Consider the following 11,105-nt stretch of genomic DNA (forward strand, 5'->3'; position numbering starts at 1 on the left):
TACCTCCTAAAATCTCCCTAGGATCTGTCCCTTCCCTCAATATTCTCAGTTAATTTATCTTCTCTCTCCTTTCTCACCCAGCCCCCACCCCACCACCTAAATGCTCTTAAGAACCTTACCTGACCATGACACTCTCCTCCCTGAAATCCTTCAGTGGCTCCCATGACATCATAAAGGCCTGCTGCTCAGGGCCCCACTACCCTTCTTGTTTCTTTTTGTTGTTGTTTTTAATATTTTATTTATTTATTCATGAGAGACACAGAGAGAGACAGAGACATAGGCAGAGGGAGAAGCAGGCTCCCTGCAGTGAACCTGATACGGGACTCAGTCAAAGGACCTCGGAATCACAACCTGAGCCAAAGGCAGACGCTCAACCACTGAGCCACCTAGGGGTCTCTACCCTTCCGGTTCAAGTCTTTCTGCTCTCTGACATGTAGTGCACACTCCAGCCCAGAACCACGGTATCCTCCTGCAGCTCTGTACCTCTCTACTTGCAGCTCCTCCTGTCGGAAATGCCCCCGCTCTTGCCCCTTGCGGAATTTCTACACCCCTGTTAAGGTTCCATTTAAATCTCATCTCCTCTGAGAAGTCTACCCAGGGCCCTCAGACAGACTTAAGTGATCCATCAGCTATGCCCACTGTTCGGGCTTTGGTCAGAACACATGCTGTGTATGACACTCATGAGTCTGTTTCTCCTGCTCAACTGTGAGGTCTCAGGGGAAGGCAGCATGTCTGACTCATCTCTTATCCCTAGTGGCAAGCATAGGACCTGACGCATCACAAACATTTACTAAATGCCTGTTCAAGTGAACAACAGTCTATGCGATTATGAGGCTCCATGGGGACTGAGAGTTGAGGACTATGCAGATCCTCTGTGAGGGTTGCTACTGCTGGGTTCCTTAGAGGCACCCCTGGATGGGCAGCCCTGCTAGTCCAAGAATGTGGGAAGGAGCAAGAAGACTGCTGAAACCCTCCCACACACTAGACCTCCCCTGCCCCCGCCCCCACCCCAGGGACAGGCCAGGCACTGTGACCTACACAAGCCCATTCCTCACTTCTCCTGAAAAAGCACAGGATCCCCTAACGAAGGCTCTTGTAGGGACCCACCTGTGGGTAACTCTATAAAGAGAATTAGGGGCAAGGGTGAAAAGCCTCTTTGTAGAATGGAGAGGGATGGAACACTGCTACTCTTGTACTGTATGGGGGATGTCACTCACTGGTGAAGGAAATGTGGGAGGTTGCAGCAACACTTGCTATGTTTCTAAAAGTGCACCATACCTCACGGTTACCAAGACATTCCCACTTGTATCATCTTTTTTAGTCTGTTCTCCACCTTGAGGGCCAAGCAGGAGAGATCTGGGGTTGTCATTTATAGATGTGGAAACGAATAGCCAGAGAGGTCACAATTTTGAGCAAAGGCCCATAAAAATGAAATGACTTGGGATGCCTTGGTGGCTCAGTAGTTGAGCATTGCCTTCAGCTCAGGGCAAGATGGAGTCCACATGGGGCTTCCTTCATGGAGCCTGCTTCTCCCTCTGCCTGTGTCTCTGTGTGTGTGTATGTGTGTGTGTGTCTCTCATGAATAAATAAATAAAATCTTTTTTAAAAATGCAATGACTTACCCAGGGCCATGAAGTAATAATGAGATCTATAATAAATGGGGGTTACTTAAAAAGCATAGGCTGGGTTTCTTTAACAAAATGCTTAAAATCAGATACATGTTCTAGAAAATTGAGCCTGCAGAGGGCATTCAGGCATCTCTTGGGAAATGTGACCAGATGACATTAAAGATTTCTTCCAGCTATGAGATTCTATGAAATTTAGTGTTTACTGTGTCCCAGGTTCACGTAACTCCATTAAGTACCATTATGAACTCCCTCATAATTCCTAAAATAAATAGATATCCTGCCCAGCCTGGCATCCCTGTCTGACTTACTGAGAAGTCTCATGCCTACTACGTATGTATTCCATCACCTGGCCATCAATCTCTTCTTTCCACTCCTTCTACTCCCCACAACATAGCAACTCTATTACTTGATCAATGGTTCACTTCCTCTGTCAGAGATAACTAGGATTTAGAGCTAGAGGCGTAATTTCTATGTAAGACTAGAAAGCAGAACTGTCGTCATGTATTATTGAGATCTTAATTTAATTCCCATTAAAGGGGACTTAAATTGACTGGATTAGTGAAGGTTCACTCTATTCTTTCCTCTCAGAGTGCGACTAAATCCATTTGGGTGCCATATTTGGTAGTGGGATATGGGAATGGAGGTTTCCATAAGTCAGAATAGAGGTGTGGTTTTCTGGAAAGGAAAGTCTGCCTTCTTTGGATGGACCAATGAAGTTAATGACATTCTGTCTGACAAGGTACTCCCCAGTCTCCTTGCATCAGAGTGAAGTATCGTACACCCATCTGGACTGGGTAAAAACAGAAGCTAAAAGAAGTTCTGTGGAAATAGATACTCTATTTATCTTCAGATCCAAGAGTCCAGGCTCTACCCGCTGCACCACACACTCTTCAAGGTGGTAGTTGTTCTTTTGAGTTAATGTTTCCTGAGAAGTGAGGTGCAATGTCCAACTTTCATGATAAAGGCTATATCAATAATAACACATGACCTCCTATTTCAGATAGAAGAATTATGGGCAATTTTGGGTGTTGCTGGCAGTCTTAGAGGGTGGCTGTTCTGTCTCGGTTTGTTTTAATGTCTCTCCTGATTATCAAGAACATTCTGACACTGACATGTAAGAATAAGATGTGCTTCTTGCTGATGGTGGGTTGGAAGGTTCACTACAAAGTGCTGGGCCAGGCCTGCCACCTCCACCTCCAGTGGAGTGTCAGACATTGTAATATGACTCCCACACAGGTTTCTGTCATGGCTGAACAAGGCTGGTTTCCTTAAAATGAGATGAGAGTACTAACAATCAAGGGTGACAATACAACACATAAAGAAGCACAAAGGAAGTCTTCATCCTCATGTTGAACTTGCCCAGGATATATGCTGATAAAATCAGATCCGAGCATATCCTGAACTCCATCTGTTAAAGGCACTCACAGCCACTTAAGAGAATGCTAAGCAAGAAAGACCTGGCAATCCATTTTCTGCCTGCCAGTGTAACTCCTTCTCTTCTTTCCCCAACCTGGCTAAAAATACAGCAACGTATCACTAAACTACACACACACACACACACACACACACACACACAGGCACACAAACACACACAAAACAGAAAAGCCTAACATTTGTTGAGCAGATTGTAACAGAATATCAATTAGCTAAGTGTTTGGTATGCAAACATCCCCAGTGCTAACTCACTCAGAGGAGACTTCGGGGGAGGAGGAATAGAGAGTGTCAGAAAAGGAGGGAGCAAGGCAGGCTGCCTCCAAGGGAGGAGCCTGTAGCCAAAGCTCTGACTTAATTGGAAGGTGAGAATGGTGCAGTTGCCATATATGTCCACCTAGTGGCAGCAGTTCCAGCCAGAGCCCCCTCTACCTGAACTGATTCAGGTAAGGACTGTTTACTGCAATCATACCTGTACTGGGCCCTCTGGTGGCACTAGGGGCTGGACCATTCAGAGGGTTGCAATTCATCAGCAGTGGTCCCTTTGGGGCAGGGACTATTTTAACTCTAAACTCCAAGTCCGGGAGATAGAATCTGCTGGAAGCAGAGAGTTGAAATTTCCAAATAAACGGAACTAAAGCATTATGTTAGTCTATAGTATATATTCTTTGACAGAATGGCTAAAACACCAGGGGATGGAGAAATAGCAAAAACAGGAGAGGCTAGTGTTCAACTAGAGACGCCAGTGAGAGTACCTGACATGAATACTAGTGGGTTAGTACCAAGCCAGGGAGTGAGGTGAGTCTTTTGCTTTGTTCTTTCTGAGTTATAAATCAGTCACTGCAAATGGCAGTTTGGCTTAGGAAAGATATGGACACAATCTAGAAGTTCCATAAAATGAAAGGAAAGATATGGACACAATCTAGAAGTTCCATGAAATGAAAAGAGTTCACTGATTAATTACATAGGCCAGCATTTCCCAAGATGTGGTATGCATTCCACTTGGGGAAGTGCAGATAATTTTAGATTTTTTAATTTTTTAAATTTTATTTTAATAGTTTGGTATTTATTTTAATGTGCCTTAGATGAGATATAATTTATTATACCACAAGCCTATGACTGGTTTTCTGTTTACAATGGTGATGTAAAATTTCCATTTGAAATACTTTTAGTAAAAATGGGGTACCTGGGTGGCTCAGTTGGTAAAGCATCTGACTTTTGATCTCAACTCAGGTCTTGATCTCAGGGTTGTAAGTTCAAGCCCCACATTGACTTCACACTGGGCCTGGAGCCTAATTTTAAAGAAATGTTTGAAATACATTGAGTAAAAATAAGTTTATTTGAAGAAAAATGTTAAGTAAATAATAAGAAGACATTATTACAAGAGTCTTGCAAAAGTCACAAATAGGGAATGTAAACAATTGGAAATGAAGAATGAAAGATTGACTTGTAGACAGGAGAGTTCAGAATACTAGACAAGTGTAGGGAAAATGATAGAACTCCTTAAGGATCCAGATTCCAGTTCTAACTGCTACTAAGCTTGTATGACACTGGCCTCCCACTGGATCTCTATTTCTTTGCCTAGAAAATAACTTTAATGCCTTTCTCAGCTTTATTACTTAGTGGTTCTGTTTCATTTGTTATTAGATTATAAACAATCATAATAACAGCCAGCGCATTAAGGTCAGCTGTGAGCTGGATGTTTCCATAATTCATCATTTAAAATTTTCATAATAGTCATAAGAGGTAGGTGTTATGATACCCATTCCACATACAAAGGGATCAAGGCTGAGAGTTTTATTTTTGAATTTTTTATTTAAAGTTTTTTTCTTTAAAATTTTATTCATAAGAGACACACAGAGAAAGACAGAGACATGGGTAGAGGGAGAAGCAGGTTCTCTGTGGGGAACTCAAAGTGGGACTCGATCCCAGGACCTCAAGATCACAACCTGAGCCAAAGGCAGACGCTCAACCACTGAGCCACCCAGGCATCAAAAGGCTGGGAGAGGGGATCCCTGGGTGGCTCAGCAGTTTCGCGCCTGCCTTTGGCCCAGGGCGCTATCCTGGAGTCCCGGGATTGAGTCCTGCCTCGGGCTCCCAGCATGGAGCATACATATAAAATACATATACATATAAAATCTCTTCACTTTCCCAATTCTTCTTGTTAACAAAGCAGATTCATTCCATGGCAGTAATAAGAATTATAGCCATAGTATGCACATAGTGTGGAAGTGAGTTCTGCTTCTATGGCAGTAGAATTAGGGCTCCACAACTGCTCTCAGAACATTTGGAAATATCAATATTAAAATTATCACACTGTTTGTTATATTCTAATTCAGATTTACTTGTCTCTTGCCCTCAATCAGACTGTTTCTTGGGGGGTGGGAGAAGGATTGTTGTTTGATCTTCTCTATGTCATCAATTCTCAGCAAAGAAGCTGGCAATAAATGTTCATTACACATTTGCTAAATGAATATTGTAGACAAGATGTATGCATGGTGAACAATAAAACTAAAAATATTGTGTGATATTTACCATACAAGAAGCTCAAATTAAGTGTGATTATAGCTTGGAAAGGAGCTCTCACTTCTAGGTAGGAAGAGGTAGTAGAACAGAATGGTGAAATCTAAACTTTAGAGATAGACAGCCTTGGCTTTGAGCCCTAACTCTGGCACTAATGAGCTTATATAATCATGGGATACAACCTAATCTCTTTAAACCAGCAATGTTCTTATCATTGAAATGAGGATAATATTAGCTAAGTAGACTAAATGAGATAATGTACATAACATTTCAGGTACCTATTATGTGTTCATAAAGTGGCTAACATATTATCATCATCATCAAAGGCTTTGTGATGGAAGTATTCACTATCTGGATGGGCAGACACAAGGAGAGAGCACTGAACAGCCAAGAGGTGTGTGAATAAAGGTACTGTGGGTGTTAGAGCCAAGGCCAAACAGGGAGGATAAATGGCACTGTTCAATTAGAATATTGGATATTTTCAGGAAAGTAATGGGAGGGAAGATTGGGAAGTTGGCTTGAAAGACCAGGATGAGAAATTTAATCTTTATCTTGCAAGTATTACCTAGACTTTACAGTACTCTACACAAGGTAGTAACCCATTCAGACTCAGCTGTAAGGGGAATGTTCTGGCTGTTTGTGCAGGACAGTCTGGGGATGGTGAGGAAAAATGGAAGCAGACAAACCACCTAGGAAGCTTTTCCAGCACTTCCAATGGGAATTTGGGGTCCCTCTCTGGGATGGTGGCATGGGGAAGGATAAGAGAGAATGAACATGTGGGGCACTGGGAGGAAGAAACTCATAGAACTTGTCTAGTTGGATGTGAGAAGTAGTGAGGAGATGGAGACCAAGACAATTGTGAAGGTTTACAACTGGATGACTGGGATCATGGTGCTACTATTCTGACAGAAAGAAACCACAGAGGAGAGTGGCCTTAGGGAACAGATAGATTTGCTTTCTGCTATGCTAACTTTGAGGTGCAGTGGGATATTCTGTAATGACTGATATCCAAGAGACACTTGAAAACGTGAGCTTAGAACTCATACTGATATTTATTTAGAAGATATCTGTACAGAGGTAATAGCTAAAGGTATATGGTTGGATCAACCATCTAAGAAGGGTGGGCATATACATAGAAAAGATCAGGGTGTTATCCTTGGGAAATACCTCCCACATTGAGAGGAGTGAAAGAGAAGACTGTGAGGAAGGATGAGGAAGAGAGAAAAAGGTGGAGAACATACCCCCATAGATACTAGGATCAGAGCAGTTTTCACAGAGGGTGGAAGTGCTGCAAGGAGCCATGAGTGATGGGAGGTCGGAGAGAAGTGCAGAGGGGCCACTGGACTTGGCCACTAGAAATCACTGATGAGGCATGAGAGAAAAATATGTGGAAAGAAAAGCTAGACTGCAGGTGTGGAGGAATGAAGAAGGGATATATGGGGAGAGATGAGGTTAACTGAGTATGGTAGGAAATCAAAAAGTTGGGGAAAGAAAGGGCAGAGATGTGATGGTGGCTCAAGGTGGAAGCAGAATTGTTCTTTCCCAGATAAATGGCCACTCACAATTCATCCAGAGATGCTTATTTGTCTGTATATTAAGTAGAAAGAAACATTGATGGAGGAGGCAAGAGAAGGACCTTTGGAACAAACTAGATTGAGAGGCGGGTTGCTGCCATTCTAAAGCCATAGACCATGTTATCAGTAGGAGTACAGCAGCATCTGCTTTAGCAGAGATAACTCATTTATCATGCATCCACAGACTGTTAGAGAGGGAGACCAGAAACTCTCTCTTTCCACTTAGGAAAACAAAGCTTGATCCACTCTTTGAAAAGAATTCAAAAGCTCATTCTCATTTCTAAGAAAATGAGTGCACAATATCTTCCCTTTCTTGACCTTTGTGCCTAAATGCACTCTAGGAAAATGCCTAGGTGCATCATTAGAACACTTCAAGAACCCTATGAACACCTCCCAAGTTTCTGACACTCGTATCTGCAGGGTGCCTTTCATTAAAAAAAAAAAAATGCTTTCAGGATCACTTTCATCCTCACAGCATCCCTGGGAGGCTTTACTCTTTCTGTTTTACAAGTGAAGAAGCCAAGGATTAGAAAGAATTGAGCTATTTCTTCCCAAATTACACAGCCAGGAAATGGTAGGGCTACATGCCCTTTGCTCTTTCAAGTATCATTCATATGGTCCTCACAATATGACGCTCTAGGTCTGGCATGACAAACCAAAGTGTAGCCGGACTCTGATCTCCCCCTGGTGTGGGGGCTCTATAATTATATCAGTATAGCCTAAAACTACATTAGCTTTGGAGCACTTGTATCAGATCATGTTTTTGACTGGATAGTACCCTTTGTGCCCTTCTCACCCCCATCATAAGAGCCAGAGGGCAGAAGTTCTTAGTGATGTTTCTTTCCCTCCCAAACCTGCCCGGTTCAATCAGCCCTCTGAAATGCACGAACAAGGCCTCAGTATTTAAACTTGCTCCAGATGAGCAAGAGGCAAAAAAGCATTTTTCTCCCTTAATAACTGGTTGGGTCTTGTAGTAAGAAGACCAGACTGGGAGGTTGAAGGTCCAGGTTCCAGATTCGCTCTAGCTCTGTGACCTGAAATCACTTGATACTTAGCGTCAGTGTCTTGATCTGAAAAATAATGACAGTTATTTTACGTCTGCAAGGATCCAGCGAAATACTTATGGGTTTAATTTTCTGCTATAGTTGACTTGAAATTCTTTTTTTTTTTTTTTTTTTTTGAGAGAGAGAGAGCACATGTACAGGAGTGGGGTGGGGGGGGGGGGAAGGGAAAAGCAGACTCCCTGCTGAGCGCAGAGCCCAACATATGGCTCAACCCCAGGATTCTCAGATCATGATCTGAACTGAAGGCAGATGCTTAACGGACTGAGCCACCCAGGTGCCCTTGACTTGAAATTCTTAATTTTTGTAGGAGGAGCTATGCATCTTCATTGTGCACTGGGCCCTGCAAATCATGTAGCTGGTCCTGCCTCTATGACTTCTCTGGGCCCCAGTCTATATAATTAATTGAATTGTTAGGAAATAGATAACCCCCAATCCTTTTACTCTACCCATTAGCAAAAATTGGCACAATTGATCACTCCCTCCTCCATGAAACATCTTTTCCATGTGGCTTCTGGAACACAATATTTTTCTAGTTTTCCTCTGTTTCACTGGTGGCTGCTCCTTTGGTGTTTCCTCCCTAATATGTTAGTATGTTCCAAACTAAATTCATCATCTCCTGCAAGCCTGCTCATGTATTAATGGTAACTCCCTACCTTCCAGTTGCTCAGACCCAAACCCTTGTCCTAGTCCTTGACTATCTCTCATTCCATATCCAACTTGGAAGCTACTCCAGAATCTGACCACTTCTGTACTACTACCATCACAGTTCAAGGCTAAATCACAGCTCTCTTGGATTATTACAAGACCCTTCTAAATGGTCTCCTTGCTTCCATCCCATCCCCTGTTTCTAAGAGTCTATTTTCCACACAGTAGTCAGAATAATCCTTTAAAAATATAAGTCAGATCATATCAATCTTCTCTTCAAAACCATCCCGTGGCTATCTATCTCAATCAGAGTAGAAATGCCTACAAATGCAACAAACTTAACTCTTTGAACCTACTTCCAACCAGCACAGGCTATTTGCCAGTGTCCCTTTGTCTGGAATGCCCTCCTAGCTATCAGCCTGGCTGGCCACTCACCTCCTTCAGTTCTGCTCAACTGCCACCCTACCCATCAAGCCTTCCCTGACCATCCTATTTAAATAGCCACCAACATCGACTTTCCCCCTCATTTCTCAGCTTATTGTTCCCTGCTCAGTTTTCTCCCAAACACTCATCACCGTCTGATTATATTTTTAAAAATTTGTTTAGTGTTTATCTCTCCCCATTAGACTATAGGCTTCATAAGGGCACGGATTTTTGTCTTTTAGCTGCCATGTCTCCAGCACATAGGACAGTGCCTGTGAATGACAGTAGGCAGAGTTCTGGAACAGAAGATGGGATTACTATTATTAAGTCACAGCCACATCAGGTCCTCTGAGTGTAAAAGGTGTCTTCACAGGCTGCATACCCTCCGTTACAGAAGTGTGGGCATTTATGGGAGACTCTTGTGGCAGCCTCCCACTAGAGTATACTGTAGGAATGGAAAGCTGAGTCGAGAGAGGTAACTATGCCCTACAATTTTGTCACTTAGAAGCTTCGTGTATATACACAAATAACTCTAGAACAAGGCAGCGTTTGTTTAAAAATATCCAGCCTTTAATGGCTAATGTCTCACATTCTGGTAATGGCTCCAGTTTTCTACAGAGATGAGGGACAATGAACTATGGCTTGTGAACTTACTACGTGACTCCTGTCCCAGACAAGTTCCTGCTCTGGCCTGCTTATCACATCGAAGACACCTTGCTCAACTTCCAATCTAGTTTGCTCCAAATTCCCTCCACTGGACCCCTCCACCCAACATTGGCTGTACTTACTGTTGACTTGAGACCCCACCCTCTCATAGTCCCTCCACATTCTGCTTCTAGATACAGGAAATATGAGGGAGGAGTGGAATCAACTTGGAAGGCTGCAACAGGCTAAAGAATCTATTATTTCCTTAAAATAAAGATGTGTAAATATAATTTGAGTGTATGGTGCTCAGAATTCAGGAAGTAGATCTATCAGTCTTTGCATCCTGACAGTCTTGGTCAACATGTGACACAGTATGTAACGTTACCTAAGGTTTGCCAAATCATTGGACTGAATGTCATAAGCCCCAAGTAAGGATAATTCTAATTAAGAAGTGCTTCTGCATCTTGTGTAAGGTACCCCAGAGATATTTTGTAAGGTTATTTTATTGAGCTATCATAAAAAACAACCCGTAAGAATGAAAGTATCTCAAATAAAGGGACCAATATTTAAAATTCTGGTTTAAACAGTAAATCTTATTGCTTTAAAATTTTTGAAGTTACTTTCATATGTATTTGATTTCTTTAAACTCTGTATCTGAAAATCCAAACATTTTTGAGAGACAAATCACGAATTACACTTTCCATTCCCTCCAGGACTCCTTTGAATAGTCTCTGAGGTTATGAGTTTTTAGATCTTTTCTTATGGGAAAGCCTGGAGAACTGAGAAAGTTAAAGCTAAAACATTAGGATGTGGAGACTGGAAATCACATTAAGTGTGGGTGCTATGTATATGGGTATTTGTTATGTAATTCTCAACACTTTCCAGTGTGTTTGAAAAACTTGCTTCTCTCATACATTCACACTACACATATATTTTCATACCCAGGCAAGATCAGGCCTGAAAAGATGACCTGTCTCATAATCAGTAAGTAGTGATGTCAGTAATAAGAAAATTTGGGGCAGGTTAATCATTCCTCTCCTTGGCTCTCAGTTTATCTGTATGTAAAATGAGGGGGAGGGAATTAGATGGTTTTAGGGGCCCTTCCACCTCTAATGCCTTAAGAGTCTAGGGAAGTAGGGGGCACCTATTCACATTTTGAAGGTCTTCTCTTG

This window comes from Vulpes vulpes, chromosome 12 (genome assembly GCF_048418805.1).
Source record: "Vulpes vulpes isolate BD-2025 chromosome 12, VulVul3, whole genome shotgun sequence".
Lineage (NCBI taxonomy): Eukaryota > Metazoa > Chordata > Mammalia > Carnivora > Canidae > Vulpes > Vulpes vulpes.